This window comes from Sceloporus occidentalis, unplaced genomic scaffold (assembly GCF_023333645.1).
Source record: "Sceloporus occidentalis isolate IW3139 unplaced genomic scaffold, rSceOcc1.0.p SCAF_119, whole genome shotgun sequence".
In the NCBI taxonomy this organism is placed as follows: Eukaryota; Metazoa; Chordata; class Lepidosauria; order Squamata; family Phrynosomatidae; genus Sceloporus; species Sceloporus occidentalis.
The window spans coordinates 60466-84000 of NW_028317099.1; the positions used below are offsets into that span (position 1 = coordinate 60466).

General features: G+C 56.0%; 1 pseudogene; it reads left to right on the forward strand.

Annotated features, from left to right (window-relative positions):
* Window positions 1-14501: 14501 nt before the first annotated feature.
* Window positions 14502-15106, forward strand: LOC149282293 (18S ribosomal RNA; annotated as a pseudogene; the record flags this gene model as incomplete).
* Window positions 15107-23535: the final 8429 nt, after the last annotated feature.

Consider the following 23535-nt stretch of genomic DNA (forward strand, 5'->3'; position numbering starts at 1 on the left):
TTGTACTTGGCAGATGCTCCTGTACACAATGCCAGCTACTTGGTTGTGCCGTTTAGTGTACGCTTTTCCTGCGAGCATCTTACACACAGCCACGATATGTTGGACTGTTTCAGAAGCAGTGGCGTCGCCAGGGGGGGGCAGAGGGGGCCATGGCCCCCCCTACATTATGCTGTGCCCCCCAGTGTGCCCCCCCAATTGAAACGCTATACCATTGACCCGGTGTGCCGGAACACTAAGCTCCAAATGCAGCTGATGCGGCTGACAGTTTCAAAGCGGCTGTAAAACCGCCCCCGCTGGCTGCTTAATGGATTACCGGCATGCCAATCACTGACTGAGGCTCTTCGTCCCGTCCCTTTGAAGGGGGCGGGCTCTTACGGAACAGTCGCTTGTCACTGCCTGACAGGGAGAAGAGCAGTCTGCTGTGTTACAGTGGAAGAATGTAGGCCAGCAAAAAAAGTATTTTATTTTAAATAAATAGTGGAGGTGACAGAAGGAGGGACATTAACAAGGGGGGGCTGCATTGGGAAAATTAAATAATACAAAAAGAGGGTGGCTGGGGGGGCACAAATACACAAGGGTCAATACACACAAACAGCAAAGCAATGTGGAAGGCATTTTATATGGTTATCCCATCCTGATGTGGGGGTCCATGTGGCAGCAGAGCCTGTCCTGGGGTATGTGTTTGGGTGTCAGTGTGGCAGAGCCTGTCCTGATATGAGTTTGGTCATCTGTTTCCTGGCACTTTACTTGCTGTAGAGGGTTAAATAGAACTTTGTAATTTTTATTTATCCAGATTTTGTGGTCACTTCAGAGGACAAAACTTTCTAGGCCTAGAAATCAGAGGAAAAGTAAAGGTTTTGTGTTATTTCAATGTGAATATATTATTAAAAGTTAGATGTTGGTTCAGAGTTTGTGAAACTCAATTCTTGATTACAGTATACAGGACGCTATTCCCCTTTGGTTTCACAGGCCTTCACAGACCAAGTGGTACTCAGCTTAGTTATATGCAGCTGTATGCATTGTGTTATCTGTGATGAGGTGTTCATTTGGTGACGCAGCGCTAAGATGGTTGTGATGCATTAATGGCTAAAAGTTTTGTTGAAGTTTCCATTATGTCTAATCTCCTTAATTTATTTGGGCCTTTTAACTTTTTTGATTTCTGGGATTTTAATAATGTGATAAAAAAGAATGATTTATAGTTGTTTGGATGTCAAATAGTGTGTCAAATTCTGTTGATCTGTATCTGCTATGTTTCCATACATTATTTATGTATACCTGCAAATACAGTTTTGTTTTTTTTCTCATTCAGTTGCATGTGCTGTTTCCATGTGTTGTTTATTTGATCTATACCTGAACTACAGGGTGCAAGTAAAAGAGCGGTATGGTTTAGTGAATGAGGGGACAAAGGGACTCTGGGGATGATTACAGGGGAGAGGACCTCTCAATGTCACGGTGCAGTCAGAAGGATGGAACACTGCACTGACTCTCACTGTCTTCCCCTGATCTGCAGTCAGTGTGGCAAATATATTGGCAGCAGGGTCTAATATTAATATATATTGGCTGCAGGGGCTAATATTAATATATATCGGAAGCTGGGACTAATATTTATATACCGTATTTGCTCGATTATAAGACGAGGTTTTTTTCAGAGCAAATGCTCTGAAAAATACCCCTCGTCTTCTAATCGGGGTCGTCTTCTAATCAGACCTCAAATAGAGGTCTGATTAGGAGACTAAGATCCAGATCCCCCCACCGCTGCAGGGGACCTGGATCCTCCTGTCTCACCCCCCCCCCCCATCATACACACACTTACCGGTGCTTCCTGCTGTACTGCCGGGGCAGCGGGTTGACGTCTACGCGATTCGCGTAGACAACGTCCGCTGCAGCCGGAAGGAGGTGTGGCTAGCAGCGGGGGTTGTCTGCGTCCGTCGCGTAGACCTTCCCCGACTGTCAGAGATCAGAGTTCCCCGCACCGGAACCGCACCGGTGCGGGGAACTCTGATCTCTGACAGCCGGGGAAAGTATACGCGACGGACGCATACAAACCCCCCCCTGCCAACTCCACCTCCTTCCGGCTGCAGCGGAAGGCGACGTCAACCTGCTGCCCCGGCTGGAAGCACCGGTAAGAGAGGGGTGAGAGGGGGGGGGGGAGAGTGTGTGTGTGTGTGTGTTAGTTAAATGGGGGTATAGGGTGTGTGTGTGTGTGTGTTAAATGGGGGCATAGGGCATTTCTGGAGTGGCGTTAAGGGGGCATTTAATAGAGCACTCTGCCTCCTGAAATGCCTTATACCTCCCTATATGCCACTCTGCCCCATAATATGCCTTTTAACCCCCTAAATGCCAGAGTGGCATATAGGGGTATAAGGCATTTCTGGAGGCAGAGTGCTCTATACAATGCCTTTTAACTCCCTTAATGCCACTCTGCCTCCTGGAATGCCTTATACCTCCCTATATGCCACTCTGCCCCATAATATGCATTTTAACCCCCTAAATGCCAGAATGGGATATAGGGGTATAAGGCATTTCTGGAGGCAGAGTGGCACATAGGGGGTCAAAAGGCATACCATGGGGCACAGTGGCATATAGAGGGTTAAAAGGCATATCATGGGCCACAGTGCCATATTGGTGTGGCAAGCCTGGGGGTAACTGGGGGACAGGTTGGAAAATACAAGGAAATAAAAACAAAAAAAATATTTTTCTCAATCATAGCTTTTATTTAAAAAAATAGTTTACATGAATTAACATTTACTGGTAAAACTTTTTTCCTTTAGGGTCGTCTTATATTCAGGCTTTTTCTTTTTTTCCTAAGTTAATATTCAGATTTTGGGGGGTCGTCTTATAATCGAGCAAATACGGTATATCGGCAGCAGGGGCTAATATTAATATATATTGGCTGCAGGGCCTATTATCAATAAATATTGGCTGCAGGGGCTAATATTTATATATATTGGCTGCAGGGACTAATAATATATATCGGCAGAAGGGGCTAATATTAATATATGTTGGCAGCAGGGTATAATTTCTATGTATATCGGCAGCAGGGTATAATATAAGTATGTATCCGCAGCAGGGGCCAATATTAATATATATCCGCAGCAGGGGTTAATATTAATATATATATATCGGAAGCAGGGTGTAATATTTCTATATATCTGCAGCAGGGTCTAATATTTATTAGGGCTGCAACTAACGATTATTTTAATAATCGATTAGTTGGCCGATTATTTTTTCGATTAATCGATTAATCGGATAAAAAAAAACAATATGCAAATTTTTTGTTTATTTAAAATAATTTAATGAACTGGATGTTAAAAAACAACTTAAAATTTACATTAACATTCTTATTTTGTTATGATGTAATAAAAAAACAATATTTTCAAAGTACAAAAACCCAAACACAATATTTATGAAACAAAATAACCCCAAACATTCTGAAAAGAGGTGGACTATTACTGTTCAAGAAACTTTGCACCCGGCACTTTGCACCCGGCACTTTGCACCCAGCCCTGGCACTTTGCACCCAGCACTTTGCCCCACCCCTGGCACTTTGCACCCGGCACTTTGCACCCAGCCCTGGCACTTTGCACCCAGCACTTTGCCCCAGCCCTGGCACTTTGCACCCAGCACCCAGCCCTGGCACTTTGCACCCGGCACTTTGCACCCGGCACTTTGCACCCAGCCCTGGCACTTTGCACCCAGCACTCAGCACTTTGCCCCAGCCCTGGCACTTTGCACCCAGCACTTTGCACCCAGCCCTGGCACTGTGCCCCTGCACCCAGTCTCCAACTCTGCCCTGCACCCCCACCCCCACTCTGCCCTGCACCCAGTCTCCTGCCCTGCATCCCCACCCCCTGCCCTGCATCCCCACCCCCACTCTGCCCTGCACTCAGTCTCCTACCCTGGCCTGCCCCCCCACCCCCACTCTGCCCTGCATCCCCTGAAACCCCACCCCCACCCCCGCGAATCGCTCTGTGCCAGTGGCTCCGTTCTCACAGAGCGGTTCGCTCTGTGCGAGTGGCTCCGTTCGCACAGAGCGGTTCGCTCTGTGCGAATGGAGCCACTCGCACAGAGCGAACCGCTCTGTGCGAAAGGAGCCACTCGCACAGAGCGAACCGCTCTGTGCGAAAGGAGCCACTCGCACAGAGCGAACCGCTCTGTGCGAACGGAGCCACTCGCACAGAGCGAACCGCTCTGTGCGAACGGAGCCACTCGCACAGAGCGAACCGCTCTGTGCGAACGGAGCCACTTGCACAGAGCGAACCGCTCTGTGCGAACGGAGCCACTCGCACAGAGCGAACCGCTCTGTGCGAACGGAGCCACTCGCAACTAGAAGAAGGCGGAGAGTGCAGCGCGTGTAGCGGAAGCGGGGAACGCTCGCGGAGGTAAGTAACAGGAGCCGAGTGCTCCAACAACGAATCGATCACTCGATTAATCGATAACGGAAATCGTCGACAACGATTTCCGTTATCGATTATTATCGATTTTATCGATTCGTTGTTTCAGCCTTAATATTTATATATATTGTCAGCAGGGGCTAATATTAAAGAATGAAAAATAACTGTCACTTTAGCTGTTATTTTGAAATCATATTTTAATCACAGTCTTTACTTCAAAGAGATAAGTGCATATTATGTAGTTAAAAATGCACGTCTAACGTGTGTGTGTGTGTGTGTGTGTGTGTATATATATATATATATATATATATATATATAGTGTATATGTACCGTTTTATAATTGGCCCCCCTACTTTGGTCCCTGGCCCCCCATGTGCCCCCCCTAAATATGAAAGCTGGAGACGCCACTGCTCAGAAGCCTCTCTTCATAGCCTGCACCTTGGGTCCTGCCTGGTGCTGTAGAAGCCTGCAGCAAAAAATAGGAAGGTAAAAGCGCTAAGAACAATAAAAACAGCAATAAAATAAATAGTCCTATAAATAGCAGCAGCCCACTCGCCAAGGTTTCCTCTTCTTGGCTTGGTAAATAACTTGTAAGTCACAGGAGATAGTGGTTGCGCATACTGGAGAAGAAAGTCACAGCAATATAATATGTGGCTGGCACCGTGTGGCAAAGTGTCAAGGAATGGGTACTCACATTTTTCGGGGACTTAAGCAATTAGTCCCACAAAACTTGCATGGGCGATACAATCCTCGCCTGAGGATATCTTTGGCAGCAGTCCTGTGTAGTTCTTTTCTTTGGTTCTCAGGATAAGGTGCACATAAAAATTTAAACAGAAATAAGCATAGTGCTTTCTGTATATACAAAATGAATAAAACAAATAAAAACAGTTCACTATATACTCACAATATGGTGAGCAATAAATGGATTGCTCACACCTTCTGGCGTAGGTGGAATGATCCCCACCAAGGATATAAACTTGCGTGTTTAAAACAATAAAAAGATACCAGGAACAGAAAAGAATGGTTTTTAAAAAAACTTATTTATTTTCAGCTTTCTGGTTAAAAATCATTAAAAAGTCAATAAAAATAACACAAACGCGTTTCACCTACTAAATAGGCTTCCTCAGAGTGTCAGAGTAGAGTTCCCAAGACAAGTTTATATCCTTGGTGGGGATCATTCCACCTACGCCAGAAGGTGTGAGCAATCCATTTATTGCTCACCATATTGTGAGTATATAGTGAACTGTTTTTATTTGTTTTATTCATTTTGTATATACAGAAAGCACTATGCTTATTTCTGTTTAAATTTTTGGATCTGGTGCTTAGTGCCTTGCCTGCTCTTGTGCTGCCATTATCAGTGCCTCAGTGTTGTCTTTGAGTCTAGCCCTGTCCAGCCATTGGAAGCATTTCCCAATGTCAGCCACCTCAGCTACATCCCATGGTACTGCCTTTACTTGATCTTCCTTCCATGTCTGTTGCTGGTTCATGCATTCTTTAAGCGTCTCATCTTTGTCCAGGACAGCTGGTTTGACACTAACCAGACCCTACCGCCTTTTTTTCGGCTGGTTTACAGCCTCTGGGTGTTGGACTTGGGTTGGAAACCCCTGTACACTGTAAGGAGGTTCTGGGTCTTCATGTCGGCAGCCTCCATGACCTCCTTTGGCCAGCTCACTATGCTGGCAGATTATCTGAGTGGTAGGACATATGTGTTGATGGTGCGGATCTTGTTCTTCCTATTGAGCTGGTACTTCAGGATCTGCCTTATCCTTAGGTGGTTCTTTGATTGTGCTGCCTTCTTTGCCTCCTCATCATGGTTCCCATGTGGCTGTGGGATACCAAGGTATTTGTAGCTGGTCTATATGTCTGTTATGAGCCCTACTGGCAGTTCCACCCAATCAGTCCTAACTATCTTCCTTTTTTTTACTACAATCCGGCTGCACTTCTCCAGTTCAAATGACATCCTAATGTCTTCACTGTAAATCTGTCTTAAGTGGATCAGCGAGTTCATGTCTTGTTTGCTCTTGGGATACAGCTTGATGGCATCCATGTAGAGGAGATGGCTAATGATAGTTCCACTGTTAAACTTGTACCCATATCCAGTCCTTGTGATTAACTGGCTGAGGGGGTTCAAGCCTTTGCAAAACAGCAGCGAGGACAGTGCATCACCTTGGTATATGCTGCACTTGATGGTCACTTGTGCTAGCTGTCTTGAGTTGGCTTTCACTGTTGTCTTCCAGGCTCCCATTGAATTCTTAAGAAAGGTTCCTAGTGCCTGTTGACTTTGCATAGCTCCAGAGATTCACAGATCGATGTGCATGGCATTGAGTCGTAGACCCTCCATGTTAGTCTGTCCAGACTTTGAGCCTTGGGCTACTGTGGCTCAAATTGCCGAAAAAGATAATGCTGGTTCTGATAGTATGGTAACAAAACACACAGTGCATCGCAGTTTGTTGGGTATGGAGCTGTGTAGCCGCAAACCAGTCAGAGTGCCCATGCCTTGTCCACGCATCCTTCGTGTTTGTTTTCATGTTCGCCCGAATACGAATGCACAAGTCTAGTTATATTATTCATTCAAAAACCTACCTCAAACCACCAAGTCCTCCTTATAGTCGCAGTTTAGGCAAATAAAATTGTGTGGAACCTTAATCTAACAAAAAGGGCGACCCATAGGCATAATCTGGCACACATATTTAAAGTTACCTAGCAACTGCTACAGTGTCACTTTCTTGGCATTTTTCACCTGTTCAATTAGATCCTGCAATTAGTCCTCAGGTAAAGCATACTGCACGAATGTCCATAAATGCCTGCAAGTCTGCAGGCCTCATAAAAAGAAAACCGTCCACGTTTTAACAGGTATATCTAGGATCTCTGGATATAGTACCAGATTGCTAGGCTAATGGTAAAATCCTTTTAATTTCTGAATGGAATAAGAGGGGCTAGATTAATCAAAGAGCAGACAATGGGGGTGTCGCTAGAGCAGCTACCAGAGCTGAAGCCCTGAATCTCAATTTCCCTCATGTTTAGGCCAGGAACCGGGGTATGAAGTCTTATCTTGACACTCATCACCAGTGGCCTACCTGATGGTGTGTGGGGAGTCCGCCCTGGGTTCCTCTCGCTCTCTGCTGCTTGTGCAAGCAGCCCAGTGTTTCAGAGTGGGGTCACATGACCTTGCATTACGTGACCCTTGCTGCTCTTGCCCCCCAGGCCGGCAAATATAATAGTTAATAAGAAGAGAGATAGAGGAGATAATGAGATGGGGACAAAGGAGCAAGATAAAAAGAAAGAAGCAAGATTGAGATAAAGAGGAGATGAGAAATAAGAAAGATAATGAGAGAGATCATGAGATGGGGAGAAATTATAAGAAATGGGAGAGAAAGAGTGTGTTTTTGTTTTGAACGTGTTTGTTACAGCAAGCAAGCATATGCATGCAAGTTTAACCCCTTCAATCCCGGAGAAATTTTGCCATTTTTGCGCTATGTCGGTTCAGCGATGATTCTCTTTTACTGTGAATAGTGTACCCATATAAACTATATATTGTTTTTTCAAGGAGAGATAGAGCTTTCTTTTGATACCATAGTTGGATGATTAGCTGAAAATTTAGAATTAGAAATTTAGTAAAAAGTAGCAAGAATTAGAAAAAAAAATCTGTGTTTTTTTCATTTTCCCTCTGAATCCTCACAAAATTAGGTAAAAAGACAGACAATTCCATCCAGATTTATCCATTTAGGTGTCCTGTAGATGTCGATGTGCCCAAAGTGCCCGTTCCCGGCCGCCTAAGTTGATCGCGGCCGGCCGGCAGTTTTGCTCTAAGTCCCCGTTTTTGGCAGGTCAAGTTGCTTGAGAAACCCTGGAAGTCAATGAGGTCGGATTTGCCGGCCGCATCCGACCCTCGCTCCATCGAAGTCGGCATGCCTTGCCGGATTTTCCCGGTGGTGACGTGGAACTCCGTCCCGGTTCGCCAGGGACGTCAGGCACCCTCCGCCGGATATATAGGGAAGCTGCTGCTTGTTCCAGAGAGCCGGCTCCCAACGACCTCGCGAAGCCCAGCCCGGGTGCCGGCCAGGTCCCGGCCCCGGCCGGTAGACCTCCGAAGGTCCCGCCCTGGGCTCCACGGACCTCGTGACGCCCGGCCCGGGTGCCGCACCGGCGGTCCAACCCGCCCAAGTCCCGGGCCGGGTCCCGGGAAGAGCACCATGGGGCAGACCCCCGAGGGTCCCGCCAGGGGCTCCCCGGACCTCGGGGTGCCCGGCCCGGGTGCCGCACCGGCGGTCCAACCCGCCCAAGTCCCGGGCCGGGTCCCGGGAAGAGCACCATGGGGCAGACCCCCGAGGGTCCCGCCAGGGGCTCCCCGGACCTCGGGACGCTCAGCCCGGGTGCAGCACCGGCGGTCCAACGCGCCCAAGTCCCGGGCCGGGTCCCGGGAAGAGCACCTAAGGCAGACCCCCGAGGGTCCCGCCAGGGGCTCCCCGGACCTCGGGGTGCTCAGCCCGGGTGCAGCACCGGCGGTCCAACCCGCCCAAGTCCCGGGCCGGGTCCCGGGAAGAGCACCATGGGGCAGACCCCCGAGGGTCCCGCCAGGGGCTCCACGGACCTCGGGGTGCCCGGCCCGGGTGCCGCACCGGCGTTCCAACCCGCCCAAGTCCCGGGCCGGGTCCCGGGAAGAGCACCTAAGGCAGACCCCCGAGGGTCCCGCCAGGGGCTCCCCGGACCTCGGGGTGCTCAGCCCGGGTGCAGCACCAGCGGTCCAACCCGCCCAAGTCCCGGGCCGGGTCCCGGGAAGAGCACCATGGGGCAGACCCCCCGAGGGTCCCGCCAGGGGCTCCCCGGACCTCGGGGTGCCCGGCCCGGGTGCCGCACCGGCGTTCCAACCCGCCCAAGTCCCGGGCCGGGTCCCGGGAAGAGCACCTAAGGCAGACCCCCGAGGGTCCCGCCAGGGGCTCCCCGGACCTCGGGGTGCTCAGCCCGGGTGCAGCACCGGCGGTCCAACCCGCCCAAGTCCCGGGCCGGGTCCCGGGAAGAGCACCATGGGGCAGACCCCCGAGGGTCCCGCCAGGGGCTCCCCGGACCTCGGGGTGCCCGGCCCGGGTGCCGCACCGGCGGTCCAACCCGCCCAAGTCCCGGGCCGGGTCCCGGGAAGAACACCATGGGGCAGACCCCCGAGGGTCCCGCCAGGGGCTCCCCGGACCTCGGGACGCTCAGCCCGGGTGCAGCACCGGCGGTCCAACCCGCCCAAGTCCCGGGCCGGGTCCCGGGAAGAGCACCTAAGGCAGACCCCCGAGGGTCCCGCCAGGGGCTCCCCGGACCTCGGGGTGCTCAGCCCGGGTGCAGCACCGGCGGTCCAACCCGCCCAAGTCCCGGGCCGGGTCCCGGGAAGAGCACCATGGGGCAGACCCCCGAGGGTCCCGCCAGGGGCTCCCCGGACCTCGGGGTGCTCAGCCCGGGTGCAGCACCGGCGGTCCAACCCGCCCAAGTCCCGGGCCGGGTCCCGGGAAGAGCACCATGGGGCAGACCCCCGAGGGTCCCGCCAGGGGCTCCCCGGACCTCGGGGTGCCCGGCCCGGGTGCCGCACCGGCGTTCCAACCCGCCCAAGTCCCGGGCCGGGTCCCGGGAAGAGCACCTAAGGCAGACCCCCGAGGGTCCCGCCAGGGGCTCCCCGGACCTCGGGGTGCTCAGCCCGGGTGCAGCACCGGCGGTCCAACCTGCCCAAGTCCCGGGCCGGGTCCCGGGAAGAGCACCATGGGGCAGACCCCCGAGGGTCCCGCCAGGGGCTCCCCGGACCTCGGGGTGCCCGGCCCGGGTGCCGCACCGGCGGTCCAACCCGCCCAAGTCCCGGGCCGGGTCCCGGGAAGAGCACCTAAGGCAGACCCCCGAGGGTCCCGCCAGGGGCTCCCCGGACCTCGGGGTGCTCAGCCCGGGTGCAGCACCGGCGGTCCAACCCGCCCAAGTCCCGGGCCGGGTCCCGGGAAGAGCACCATGGGGCAGACCCCCGAGGGTCCCGCCAGGGGCTCCCCGGACCTCGGGGTGCCCGGCCCGGGTGCCGCACCGGCGGTCCAACCCGCCCAAGTCCCGGGCCGGGTCCCGGGAAGAGCACCATGGGGCAGACCCCCGAGGGTCCCGCCAGGGGCTCCCCGGACCTCGGGACGCTCAGCCCGGGTGCAGCACCGGCGGTCCAACCCGCCCAAGTCCCGGGCCGGGTCCCGGGAAGAGCACCTAAGGCAGACCCCCGAGGGTCCCGCCAGGGGCTCCCCGGACCTCGGGGTGCTCAGCCCGGGTGCAGCACCGGCGGTCCAACCCGCCCAAGTCCCGGGCCGGGTCCCGGGAAGAGCACCATGGGGCAGACCCCCGAGGGTCCCGCCAGGGGCTCCCCGGACCTCGGGGTGCTCAGCCCGGGTGCAGCACCGGCGGTCCAACCCGCCCAAGTCCCGGGCCGGGTCCCGGGAAGACCACCATGGGGCAGACCCCCGAGGGTCAGGCCAGGGGCTCCCCGGACTTCCTGAGGACCAGCCCGAGTGCAGCACCGGCGGTCCAACCCGCCCAAGTCCCGGGCCGGGTCCCGGGAACACCACCATGGGGCAGACCCCCGAGGGTCCCGCCAGGGGCTCCCCGGAACTCGGGAGGCCCAGCCCGTGTGCCGCACCGGCGGTCCTACCCGCCCCGGTAGTTGCTCGCGGCCGTCCGGCGTTTTCGCTCTAAGTCCCCGTTTCCGGCAGGCCAAGTTGCTTGGAAAACCCTGGAAGTCGATGGGGTGGATGTATAGATATGTCTATAGAGCTGTGGGCATGGAGCCGTAGATGTAGGGATGTAGATGTATAGATATAGACGTGTATATAGATGTAGCTATATAGATATAGATAGATAGATAGATAGATAGATAGATAGATAGATAGATATAGATAGATATCTCTATATGTATATATATATATATATGTATATATATATATATGTATATATATATGTATATATGTATATATATAAAAATGTATATATATATATATATATATATATATGTATATATATATGTGTATATATGTATATATATATATATATATATATATATGTATGTATATATATATATATATGTGTATATATATGTGTATATATATATATATATGTATATATATGTGTATATATATGTGTATGTATATATATATATATATATATATATATATATATATATGTATATATATGTATATGTATATATATCTATATCTATATCTATATCTATATAGCTGTAGATGTCGAGATATAGCTAGATGTGTATATATTGTATGCTGGGGGGTCCACTGCCTATGTACCCCCGCTGTTTTGTGCCCAAAGTCCCGGTTCCCGGCCGCGAAAGCTACTCGCGGCCGTCTCGCGCCGTCGCTCTAAGTCCCTGTTTGCGGCAGGCCAAGTTGCTTGGAAAACCCTGGAAGTCTATGAGGTCGGATTTGCCGGCCGCATCCGACCCTCGCTCCATCGAAGTCGGCATGCCTTGCCAGATTTTCCCGGTGGTGACGTGGAACCCCGTCCCGGTTCGCCAGGGACGTCAGGCACCCTCCGCCGGATATATAGGGAAGCTGCTGCTTGTTCCAGAGAGCCGGCTCCCAACGACCTCGCGAAGCCCAGCCCGGGTGCCGGCCAGGTCCCGGCCCCGGCCGGTAGACCTCCGAAGGTCCCGCCCGGGGCTCCACGGAACTCGGGACGCCCGGCCCGGGTGCCGCACCGGCGGTCCAACCCGCCCAAGTCCCGGGCCGTCTCCCGGGAACACCACCTTGGGGCAGACCCCCGAGGGTCCCGCCAGGGGCTCCCCGGACCTCGGGGTGCCCAGCCCGGGTGCCGCACCGGCGGTCCTACCCGCCCAAGTCCCGGCCGGGTCCCGGGAAGACCACCATGGGGCAGACCCCCGAGGGTCCCGCCAGGGGCTCCCCGGACCTCGGGGTGCCCAGCCCGGGTGCCGCACCGGCGGTCCTACCCGCCCAAGTCCCGGGCCGGGTCCCGGGAAGCCCACCTTGGGGCAGACCTCCGAGGGTCCCGCCAGGGGCTCCACGGACCTCGGGAGGCACAGCCCGGGTGCCGCACAGGCGGTCCTACCCGCCCAAGTCCCGGGCCGGGTCCCGGGAACACCACCATGGGGCAGACCCCCGAGGGTCCCGCCAGGGGCTCCCCGGACCTCGGGAGGCACAGCCCGGGTGCCGCACAGGCGGTCCTACCCGCCCAAGTCCCGGGCCGGGTCCCGGGAACACCACCATGGGGCAGACCCCCGAGGGTCCCGCCAGGGGCTCCCCGGTCCTCGGGGTGCCCAGCCCGGGTGCAGCACCGGCGGTCCAACCCGCCCAAGTCCCGGGCCGGGTCCCGGGAACACCACCATGGGGCAGACCCCCGAGGGTCCCGCCAGGGGCTCCCCGGACCTCGTGCAGCCCAGCCCGGGTGCCGCACCCGCGGTCCTACCCGCCCCGGTAGTTGCTCGCGGCCGGCCGGCGTTTTCGCTCTAAGTCCCCCATTCTGGCAGGCCGAGTTGCTTGAAAAGCCCTGGAAGTCTATGAGGTCGGATTTGCCTGCCGCATCCGACCCTCGCTCCATCGAAGTCGGCATGCCTTGCCGGGTTTTCCCGGTGGTGACGTGGAACCCCGTCCCGGTTCGCCAGGGACGTCAGGCACCCTCCGCCGGATATATAGGGAAGCTGCTGCGAGTTCCAGAGAGCCAGCTCCCAACGACCTCGGGAAGCCCAGCCCGGGTGCCGGCCAGGTCCCGGCCCCGGGAACCCCACCGTCCGGTAGACCTCCGAGGGTCCCGCCCGGGGCTCCACGGACCTCGGGACGCCCGGCCCGGGTGCCGCACCGGCGGTCCATCCCGGCCAAGTCCCGGGCCGGGTCCCGTGAAGCCCACCTTGGGGCAGACCCCCGAGTGTCCCGCCAGGGGCTCCCCGGACCTCGGGGTGCCCAGCCCGGGTGCCGCACCGGCGGTCCTACCCGCCCAAGTCCCGGGCCGGGTCCCGGGAAGCCCACCTTGGGGCAGACCTCCGAGGGTCCCGCCAGGGGCTCCCCGGACCTCGGGGTGCCCAGCCCGGGTGCCGCACAGGCGGTCCTACCCGCCCAAGTCCCGGGCCGGGTCCCGGGAACACCACCATGGGGCAGACCCCCGAGGGTCCCGCCAGGGGCTCCCCGGACCTCGGGAGGCCCGGCCCGGGTGCCGCACCGGCGGTCCTACCCGGCCCCGGTCCCGTGAACCTGCCGCCGGGTAGACGGCTGAGGGTTCCGCCCGGGGCACCCCGGACCTCGGGACGCCCAGCCCGTGTGCCGCACTGTCGGTCCTACCCGTTCCCGGCAGCCCAAGTTGCTCGCTGCCGGCTGGCGTTTTCGCTCTAAGTCCCCATTTCTGGCAGGCCAAGTTGCTTGAAAAGCCCTGGAAGTCTATGAGAACGGATTTGCCGGCCGCATCCGACCCTCGCTCCATCGAAGTCGGCCTGCCTGGCCGGGTTTTCCCGGTGGTGTCGCGGAACTCCTTCCCGGTTCGCCAGGGTCCTCAGGCACCCTCCGCCGGATATATAGGTGAGCGGTCGGCGTCGACCGCCACGACCAGGACAACGACCGATCTGGTGCCCCGCGCCGGGCCGGGGAAGGCAACCCTCGCTCAGGCGGTCCCCGGTGGGCCCCCTGGTGCAGGCGAGCGGCCCGCCTCCTCGCGCACTTCCCGGCGCGGACCCCCGGGCCCCACCGCGGCCCGGCCCTTGGCCCCGAGGCCTCTCCCCCGGGCCGGGGGAGAGCCGCCCCGGGCGCCGGACCCCCCCTCGCAGGCGACTGAGTTTGCTCGGCCCCGGACTCCCAGCGGCCCGAAGCCACGGCCGGTTGGGGCTACCCGCGGGCGCTCCACGTCCCACCCCGGGTTCCCCCCGCCGCGGAGCACGCACCTTCCTTTCTCCCGGCCCCGAACGAAGGGAGGGGGAGCGTGTGCTCTCCCTCTGTCCCCGCGGCCCCCTCGCCGCGTCCCCCTTACGCAGACCCGATCCGAGGGCTGCGCCCCCGGCGCCCGCCGCCTCCCGCCCCGGCCCCCGGGGCGGGAGCGGTCCGCCGGGGGCCGCGTCCGGGCCCGGCCGCCGCCAGGCCCCCGCGTGATGACGGGAGCTACCTGGTTGATCCTGCCAGTAGCATATGCTTGTCTCAAAGATTAAGCCATGCACGTGTAAGTACACACGGCCGGTACAGTGAAACTGCGAATGGCTCATTAAATCAGTTATGGTTCCTTTGATCGCTCCATCTGTTACTTGGATAACTGTGGTAATTCTAGAGCTAATACATGCCGACGAGCGCTGACCCCCGTGCATTTATCAGACCAAAACCAATCCGGCGGGCTCGCCCCCGCCGGCCGCTTTGGTGACTCTAGATAACCTCGGGCCGATCGCACGTCCCCGTGACGGCGACGATACATTCGGATGTCTGCCCTATCAACTTTCGATGGTACTTTCTGTGCCTACCATGGTGACCACGGGTAACGGGGAATCAGGGTTCGATTCCGGAGAGGGAGCCTGAGAAACGGCTACCACATCCAAGGAAGGCAGCAGGCGCGCAAATTACCCACTCCCGACTCGGGGAGGTAGTGACGAAAAATAACAATACAGGACTCTTTCGAGGCCCTGTAATTGGAATGAGTACACTTTAAATCCTTTAACGAGGATCTATTGGAGGACAAGTCTGGTGCCAGCAGCCGCGGTAATTCCAGCTCCAATCAGGGCTGGGCGTCGGCTGCTCACTGTGGAGTTGGGAGGCGAGGGGAGAGGAGGTGTTTTTGTGTTGCTGGTGGAACTTGGTTTCTTTTTTATTACTTTCGGTGCTGGACGTTTGCTACCCCGGGGAAGGTAACTGCCTCCCCGGGGTCCCATCATGGCCTCCACCCTCATTGAGGAGTGGAGGGGCCGCATTGCCATAATCTCGGAGAAACTGGTCTACACGGAGGACGGCATCCTACTCCCATCCCGGGAGACTGCAGGAACCGTATGCAGGGCTGTGCGTCGGAACATGGAGGCGCTCGAGGCATACACCACGGCCTTGAGCGCCAAAATAGCCATGCTCAAGAAGGGAGTCGGTCTGCCCCACCATCTGAGGGTCGACCAGACTTCCCTCCTGTTGCTGGGGGCCCTCCATCTACGGGCCCTCGCCCTCAGGGACGCCGGGGCCAGGGCCTTGGAGACCGCCGAGGCGAGTGTGAATACGAACCCTGAAGATGAGGAGGCGGTGGAACAGGGCCCTTCCTATGCCCAAAAGGCTAAGGTGGGGCTCCCAGTACCTGCGGAGTCAGACGGGGAACCCCTCAGGCAGGCCCTGGCTAACCTCCAACAAGAGTTGCGTTCCCTGGGGGAGGAGAAGGAGGAGGTTGCCGGACAGCTGAAAGAGCTCCGGCAGCAGAGCAACAGGGTGGGGAGTCGTCATCGCGGCCCCATACGGGAGCGGATCGTCTCCCTGAAGGAGAAAGAAGCGGAGTTGGCGAGACGCACAGCCCAGAACCGTGACCGCGTGCGGTTCCTGCAGGAGAAGCTGCGGGAGCAGGAGGTGGAGGAGTCGGGGGTACCACCGACCCCGGAGGACCCGGAACCGGTGGCGCCTACATCACCACCGCCACCGCCACCACCACAGTACGACGGGACCCAGGAGAGGTCCGCTATACGAAGGCCGCTGATTTTTTCAATGGAGGAATTGGACGAGGAGGAGGACATTAAGATCCAAGCTGCGCCACGGAGGCGGAAAAAGAAGACCACCAGGAGCAGGCCCGCTATCCAATCGTCCGGGGAGGAGAGCGTCGGGGATACCCCCCCCATCATGTCCGAGGAGGAGTTCCCATCCCTCCCGGCCCGGGTCCCCGACGCTGCTGCCGAGGATCCGAGAGCGGGCCCTTCCCGTCGGAGGGCCAGGGACACTATCCCCGCCGGTCTGCGTTTGGCCGGTGAGCCCCGGGGACCTTGTGTGAGTACCTTCCCCGATGTACCTGTCGGTATGTCCCCTGTTGTTGTCATGTCCCCTGTTGTCCCCCCACCCCCAGTGTGTGTTCCCTCTGTAGTACGTTCACGTTCCCCTGTCTGTGTCCGTCCGTCTTCCGTGGCCCCCGTCGGGGCGCGGGTTTTGTCACCCCCGCGGCCGGCTGCGGCACCGGCGACCGCTTCGGCGGCCGCCGGGGCGGCTGCTGCTGCCGCGGGATCCGTGCCGGCGCTCCCGGCGGCGTGCCCGCCTCCTTGTCCCTCCAGAGGGATCGGCGGTTCTGTGGCCGCTCCCCCCGTTGTATTTGGTCCCATCCACCCTGTGGTGGTGGACCTAGTTGTCCCGGCTGCTCCTGCGGCTTCGGTGTCCCCGGAGGTGCCGTCCTCCGTGTACGGGGCCGCCGCTAACCGGGCTGCCCTCCCCCTGTCCAGACTACTCCGGGCGGAGGAGTCGCCCGGAGTGCAGCTAAAAGAAGCTGCCGTTGCGAGTGGGGCTGCCGCTACCTGGGCGGCCCGCCCTCTGTCCCCACTACTCCGGGCGGAGGACTCGCCTGGAGGGCAGCCAGAGGCGGCTGTTGTTGTGAGCGGGGCCGCCACTACCCGGGTGGCCCGCTCCCTGTCCAAACTACCCCGGACAGATGATAATCTGTCCGGAGTTTTGCCGGGCGCCGCGGTTTCGATGGAGGCAGTGCCGGGTGCGGCTGCGGTCCCCGCCGGGGTCACTCCGGCAGCGGTGCCGGTGACCCCCGGGGCTCCCGCAGCCGTGATGCCGGTTGCTGGCTCCGCCCCCGCCGCGGCACAGGCCACGCCCCCCGGTAATTTTAAAGTCACGGTGCACAACACACACACTGTATGCCAGGGGACCGCGGGACCACCCGCGATGGCCCCTACGGTCAGGGTGGGGAAGGACCCTGGGGGGCAGAACCCCGGGAGGTCGGCGGTGGCCCGGGCTGCGGGGGTGGTTGCCCCTGCTTCGAAAGAGGTGGGGGTGGCGGCCGCTGCGGTCAGGGCTCCTGCTCCGGCCGAAGGGGGGATTCCCACCGGGGTGACACCTTCCCCCGCCGTGACACAGGGGGTCGCTGCGGTGGCCGCGGTACCCGCCGGTGGGTCCACGGGCGGGCATGGTAGCGGGGCCACGGGGGGGTCCACAGTGCCCATAGTGCCCACTCCAACGGTGGCCCCAGGTGCGACACCCGCAACCGCTAACGCCTGGGCGGCGGGTCCCCCGAAGGTTCAGGTGCCACCACCAGGCAGGCGGGCTACGGGACTCCCAGCGGGGCAACCCATGCGGAGAAGGAACGTGGTCCGCCTGCTGCACGTAGCGGAGGGATCCGTGCCCGATAGGAAGCGGGTGGTAGGGGCCCTGAAGGACCTGGGCTTTGCGGTCGCGGACTTTTTCGCCATCATCCACGTTAGCGGCACCCCTGAGTATGACATCAGTTTCATGTCCCCGAGGGGTCTGGAGAGGTTCTGGACCCTTTGGGAGGGGGTGCCAAAGTCCGGCGACAGCCTATGGGCCCGGTTCAATGTCCAGGCCATATCGCGCCAGGAGGTCCGCAAGGTGAACTTCCTGGTGCGGAATGAGTCCATACCCGTCGCGGACATACTGGTGTGGGCCCGCAGATACGGGGAGGTCTTGACCACCCCGGTCAAGACTCTCTGTGAGGACGGGATCTGGAACGGCGGCTGGACGGTCAACATCCGTCTGAAGGAGGTACGGGGTCTCCTACAGCACATGCCCAACTCCTTCTTCATCGGGACTGACCGGGTATCGTGCTTCTATCCCGGTCAGCCCCGGGTGTGCCACAAGTGTGGCTCGCCCCGGCATTTCAGCATAGGGTGTGATGTCACCAAGTGCACCCTATGCGGTGTTGTAGGACACTCCAAGCAGGAGTGCACTACCATCCGTTGCAACCTGTGCGGGGTGTTGGGTCATTCCTACAGAGCGTGTCCTGAAGCCCAGCACAACTTGGACAGTATCTGGGAAGGAGAGGGCGAATTCGCAGAGGAAGACCCGCGGCCAGTTGTGGGGGGCGCTCGGGACAAGGCTCTACCCGACGCCCCAGGTACCTCCTCCGGCACCGACCCCGTAAGTAACATCATTGACCCGTTGCCTGTCCGTCCAAAACAACGAATGTCTCACCCCATTTCTGTCTGTACTCCTTCCACAGGCATCACCACACGATCGGCGTCAGGACCCCGAGCCGCAACCACGCGGGATGAGTCGGGGTGGACGACTGTCGGTCCGAGGAAGGAGACCCCAACTCAGGAGGCAGCTCGGAGAGGTCCGGTAAGATCCTCCGCCTCTGCTAAGACCCCTTCCCGGGGGGATCCACCCTCCACACTAGAGGGGGAGAAAGTCCCTTCGGGACGGGGGAGCTCCGGGGCCCCGAAACCCAAATCCATCGTTGTCGCTGCCGCAAAATCATCAGCGGCGGCGGCCGTCGCTGAAACCGCTATCGGCAAGACGTGCGGGGACATACCAGTCCAGAACAGGTTTAGTGCCCTGATGGACTGGGGTACCCGCATGGAGGTCGAGGAGGCGGCAGAGGCGGCGGCGGTAGTGGCGACAGTGGCGGGGGAGGGTGGAAGGGCCGCGGAAGCTCGAGGACACCTGGCAGAGGTGGAGGATAGCGAGTTGGTAGAGGTGCCGATTCCGGAGGAGGACGCCTTGCCCGCGGGGCTCTCCGCGAAAAGGTACCCCTCAGACTCGGACGGTGAGAACGTACGGAAAAAGGGAAAGTCTCCTCATTCTCATCACCCTTGATGGCGACTCTCCCCATACTATCCTTAGCCACTCATAACGTGGCTAGTATTAAGACGTGCAGGGCCCGATTTATAGCCTATGATAACTGGCACAGGGAGAACTACCATATAATCTTTGTCCAGGAAACCCGCCTGGACTCCCTGGGGGCCCTGCATGCAGCTAAACGCGACTGGAGATGGGGGCACTCCTTTTTTTCACTAGCCACGGAGGGCTACGGGGGAGTTGCCATCCTGTTCCAGGGTGTGGACATAACGTTCAATAGGGTGATTGAGATAACGAAGGGTAGGTGCGTAGTTCTTGATGTGTCGGTAGGCAGGCAGCCTCTCCGTCTGATTAATATCTATGCCCCCCAGACCAAGTGGGAGAGGAAGCGTCTGTTTAACGAGATAGAGCCTTTCCTCTACACGTCCCGGCATATTGTCTTTGCTGGTGATTTTAATACCGTTACTAGGACCAAAGACAGGAAAGGTGGCAAAGACAAACCGGGATACGACGCTTTGGCCCTTACTAGAATAGTCAGGCAGGCAGGCTTGGTAGATGTGCATATTAAGCACAACCCAGACCTCACAGGTTACACATATCAGCGAGGTAACTGCCAGAGTAGGATAGATAGGATTTATGTTAAGGAGTCTCTTCCGGTGACGGCACTTGTGCTTAAACCGGTGGAGTTCTCCGATCACCTTATTCTTACCTGTCTGTTAAATGTCTCGCAGGCTCCGCTAAGAGGTAAAGGGATTTGGCGACTTAATTCTGACATCTTGACGGAAGGCTGGGTTCAGCAGGCTTTCGAGAACTTCTTTCATGACCAGGTCACCGTTGCGGAATTCTGCACGACGAAGTCTGAGTGGTGGGAGATGGTGAAGGTAAGAACCCGTGCCTTATTTCGCTCTCTTTCTCAGAACATCCAGTCCTCAAAGTACAGGACTTATCTCGGGCTCCTGTGCAAGTTAGACTGTCTGGTGTCGCAACGAGGTGATCCCGGGGACATCTCTAGGGTCAAATCCATGATGAGGACGTTCCAGTATGACAGGTATGCCTCCTTGCTCAAGGAAAGGGATCATGGGGCTTACCACTCACCCGATCCTTTTCTTAGTTGCAAAAGGAAGGAGTCTGCTAAGATCATTACCTGTCTGCGGAACACCCTCGGTGTCCTGGAGGAAACTCCTCGGGGGATACAGAGGGTTGTCCGCGATTACTATGTGGAGCTCCTCGGACAGAGGAGACCCTGCCGACATCAGGCGGACGACTTTTTGATGGGTCTTTCCCTTCCTGAGATTGATCATGGAAAGCTGGATGAGTTGGTTAGCCCAATCACTGTCAAGGAGGTCACGGAGACAATATTAGAGCAGACGAGGAAAAAATCTCCGGGCCCTGACGGTCTTACGGCCGAATTCTATCATGCCTTCTGCGGTCTCCTGGCCCCTAGTCTCACCGAAGTTTTTAATGAAAGCCTGGAGAGGGGGATACTCCCTCCTTCGATGAGATCCTCGGCAGTGATTATGCTAACTAAGCCCAGAGTTGTCGACACGGCTGATGTGGGGAACTGGCGACCCATATCACTCTTGAATGTCGACAGGAAGGTTTTGGCGAAGATCATTTTTAAACGTTTGCAGGGGGTCGCAAGTGAGGTCTTGTCTGATTCTCAATACTGCACCGTGAAGGGCAGAACTGTCTTTGACGCCGTCTGCGAGGTCAGGGAAGCCATCGAGCGGTGTAGGGTAGAGGATGGGGATAAGTATCTCTTGGCACTTGATCAGTCGAAGGCGTTTGATCGGGTGGATCATTACTATCTGTGGGCAGTCTTGCGCAGGTATGGCTTGCCGGGAAAACTTATCAATTGGCTGATTTCTTTATATAGAGGGGCCGAAAGCTTCACTCTTGTTAATGGATGGAGAGGCAAACCGTTTAAAATCCGATCTGGGGTGAGGCAGGGCTGTCCCCTCAGCCCCCTCTTGTACGTCTTTGCTATAGATCCCTTCATCCGAAGGGTTGATGCAAGTCGTTTAAGAGGAGTGGCCCGAACCCCAGGAAGGCCCTTACGGATACTGGCTTACGCTGACGACATCTCTGTGATTGTGTCCGACACACAGGAGGCAGTCACAGTGGATGAAATGATGAAGAGCTATTCTGCTGCCACTTCCTCCCGGATTAACCGGGACAAGAGCGTAGTTTTCTGGTGCGGGAAGGAGGGGAAGCAATTCCCTCTCCCCGACGGTTTCCCAGTGGCCCGTGACCAAATTCAAATCTTGGGGGTTAAGTTCGGACCGGGAGATTACTCGTTGGTCAACTGGACCGAACGTTTAGCTGTGGCCTGCAGCAAGGTAGACGAGTGTTGCCGGTGGAAACTGACCTACAGAGAAAGGGTTCACCTGATTAAAACCTACGTATTGCCCCTGTTTACGTACGTCAGTCACACCTGTCTTTTGCCATGTAGCCTTCACTCGCGGGTGTTCGGTTTGTTCTTTCGCATGTTGTGGGGGAACAGGCTCAACCTCATTAAGCGGGAAGTGACGTACCTAGCCCGGCGACACGGTGGGTTGGCCATGGTTAACCCAGTTGTTGTCCTGACTACTAACTTTCTGAAAAGGAACTTCGGGCCTCTCGGAAGAGATGACCCCCAGACACCGGGCTGGGTGCACAGTTTCAGGAAATGGGGAGACCCCTTTTTACAGGACTGGTTTATGGGCGGGAGAGTGAAAAGCATGCGTGTTCGGCACGGCTCCTATCTCCCGACTTCGGTAGCCCAGGGAGTGAGGTTGTTACGCCGGTGGAATGTGACGGTTGAGGAGGTCAGGGATACACCCAAGCGAGTCCTTGACTCTAGGGTGCTGGCCACTCACTTTAGCGTTTCGCTGGCCTTGAAAGACTGCGCGCCACGGACTCTCGCTTCGGGATTACAAAATCTAAATTCCGAACGACTGCCCGAGAAATATCAGGACGTGGCGTTTCTCAGTTTTCACGGTAGACTATATGTAAGAGGGAATCTTAAGTACCGGAACATAGCGGATCGCGGTTGTCCCCGGGTGGAATGTTTCGGGAAAGTTGAGTCCATGGACCACTTTCTGCTTGAGTGCCCCTTTAATGTGGATGTTTACCGGGGGGTGTCAGTCGCCTTAGGTATCCCATTCCTCTCTCGCATGTCATACGCGGAGTGGGTCTACGGGACGACCAACAGCAGGGGGCAGAGGTTTAATTTGAGCACTGTTTTTCTAGTTAGCGCAGTTATTAGATATTTCACGTGGCACGCTAGATGTCAGGTTTCCATCCGACAAAAGGTCCTTTCCTGTCAGGTGGTGGTGAATGATATCTTCACAGCGGTGGTGGCAATCGCGACAAAAGAGAGGGCTTCCATGGAAAACCAGCATTGGCAACGGCTGTGGAAAAACCTCAAGGTCCACCCGCCTTGAGGCCATGGTCTCTGTACAAGAGCCCAGCATGTTAGTAGTTATCACATACTGTCCCCTATTGTTTTAGGCATGTCATTGCACTTTTTAGCGTTATGTCATGCAACTAACAGTTAACTGTTTTGTCGTTGAAAGGTGTACATACTTTTTCAAGGAAGGCTGCTACGTGTTTTAGATGAGTACCTGGAGTACCGTACGTTGCCACCGTCATGGTTTGATGTTTTAGAAGTTTTTGTTTTATTGGGTTTTTGTTTCTTTATGTATCTTACTTTTCCGTTTTTCTTTTTCTTTAGTTGTGTCCCCAACCGCCACGTCCGTACAGATTCCGTCCCGGATCACCAACACACATGGACCGGAATCTAATGGGGCGTGTTTTATGTGATATTTTAGTGTGTACTGTTTTGTTTTAATGTTAGCGGGAGGGTATGTGTTATGGGTGGGGGTGGGAAGGTACAAGAAGGTGTATGGTTGTTTTTTAATTACTGTGGGTGGGTTTGTGTGTGGGTGAGGGGTGGGTGATGGGAGGGGTAGGGTTTTCTTTAAAATGGGTGATGGTGGGTGAAGGGGAGGTTTGGGTTTTTTTAAAATGGGTGATGGTGGGTGAAGGGGAGGTTTGGTTTTTGTAAAATGGGTGATGGTGGGTGATGGGGAGGGTTGGTTTATATAAAAAAAAAAAAAAAAAAAAAAAATAAAAAAAAAAAAAATTTTGCTTATTTTGTTATCATTGTTGTTATATTTGTTGTTATTGTTATCATTGTTATATTTTGATTAATTTTTAGAAAAAAAAAAAAAAAAAAAAAAAAAAATATTTTGCATATTTTGTTATTATAATTTTTGTTATCATTGTTATATTTGTTGTTATTATTGTTATATTTTGATTAATTTTTGGTGGCTGTTTTAAAAAAAACAAATAAAATATCTCCAGCTCCAATCAGGGCTGGGCGTCGGCTGCTCACTGTGGAGTTGGGAGGCGAGGGGAGAGGAGGTGGTTTTGTGTTGCTGGTGGAACTTGGTTTCTTTTTA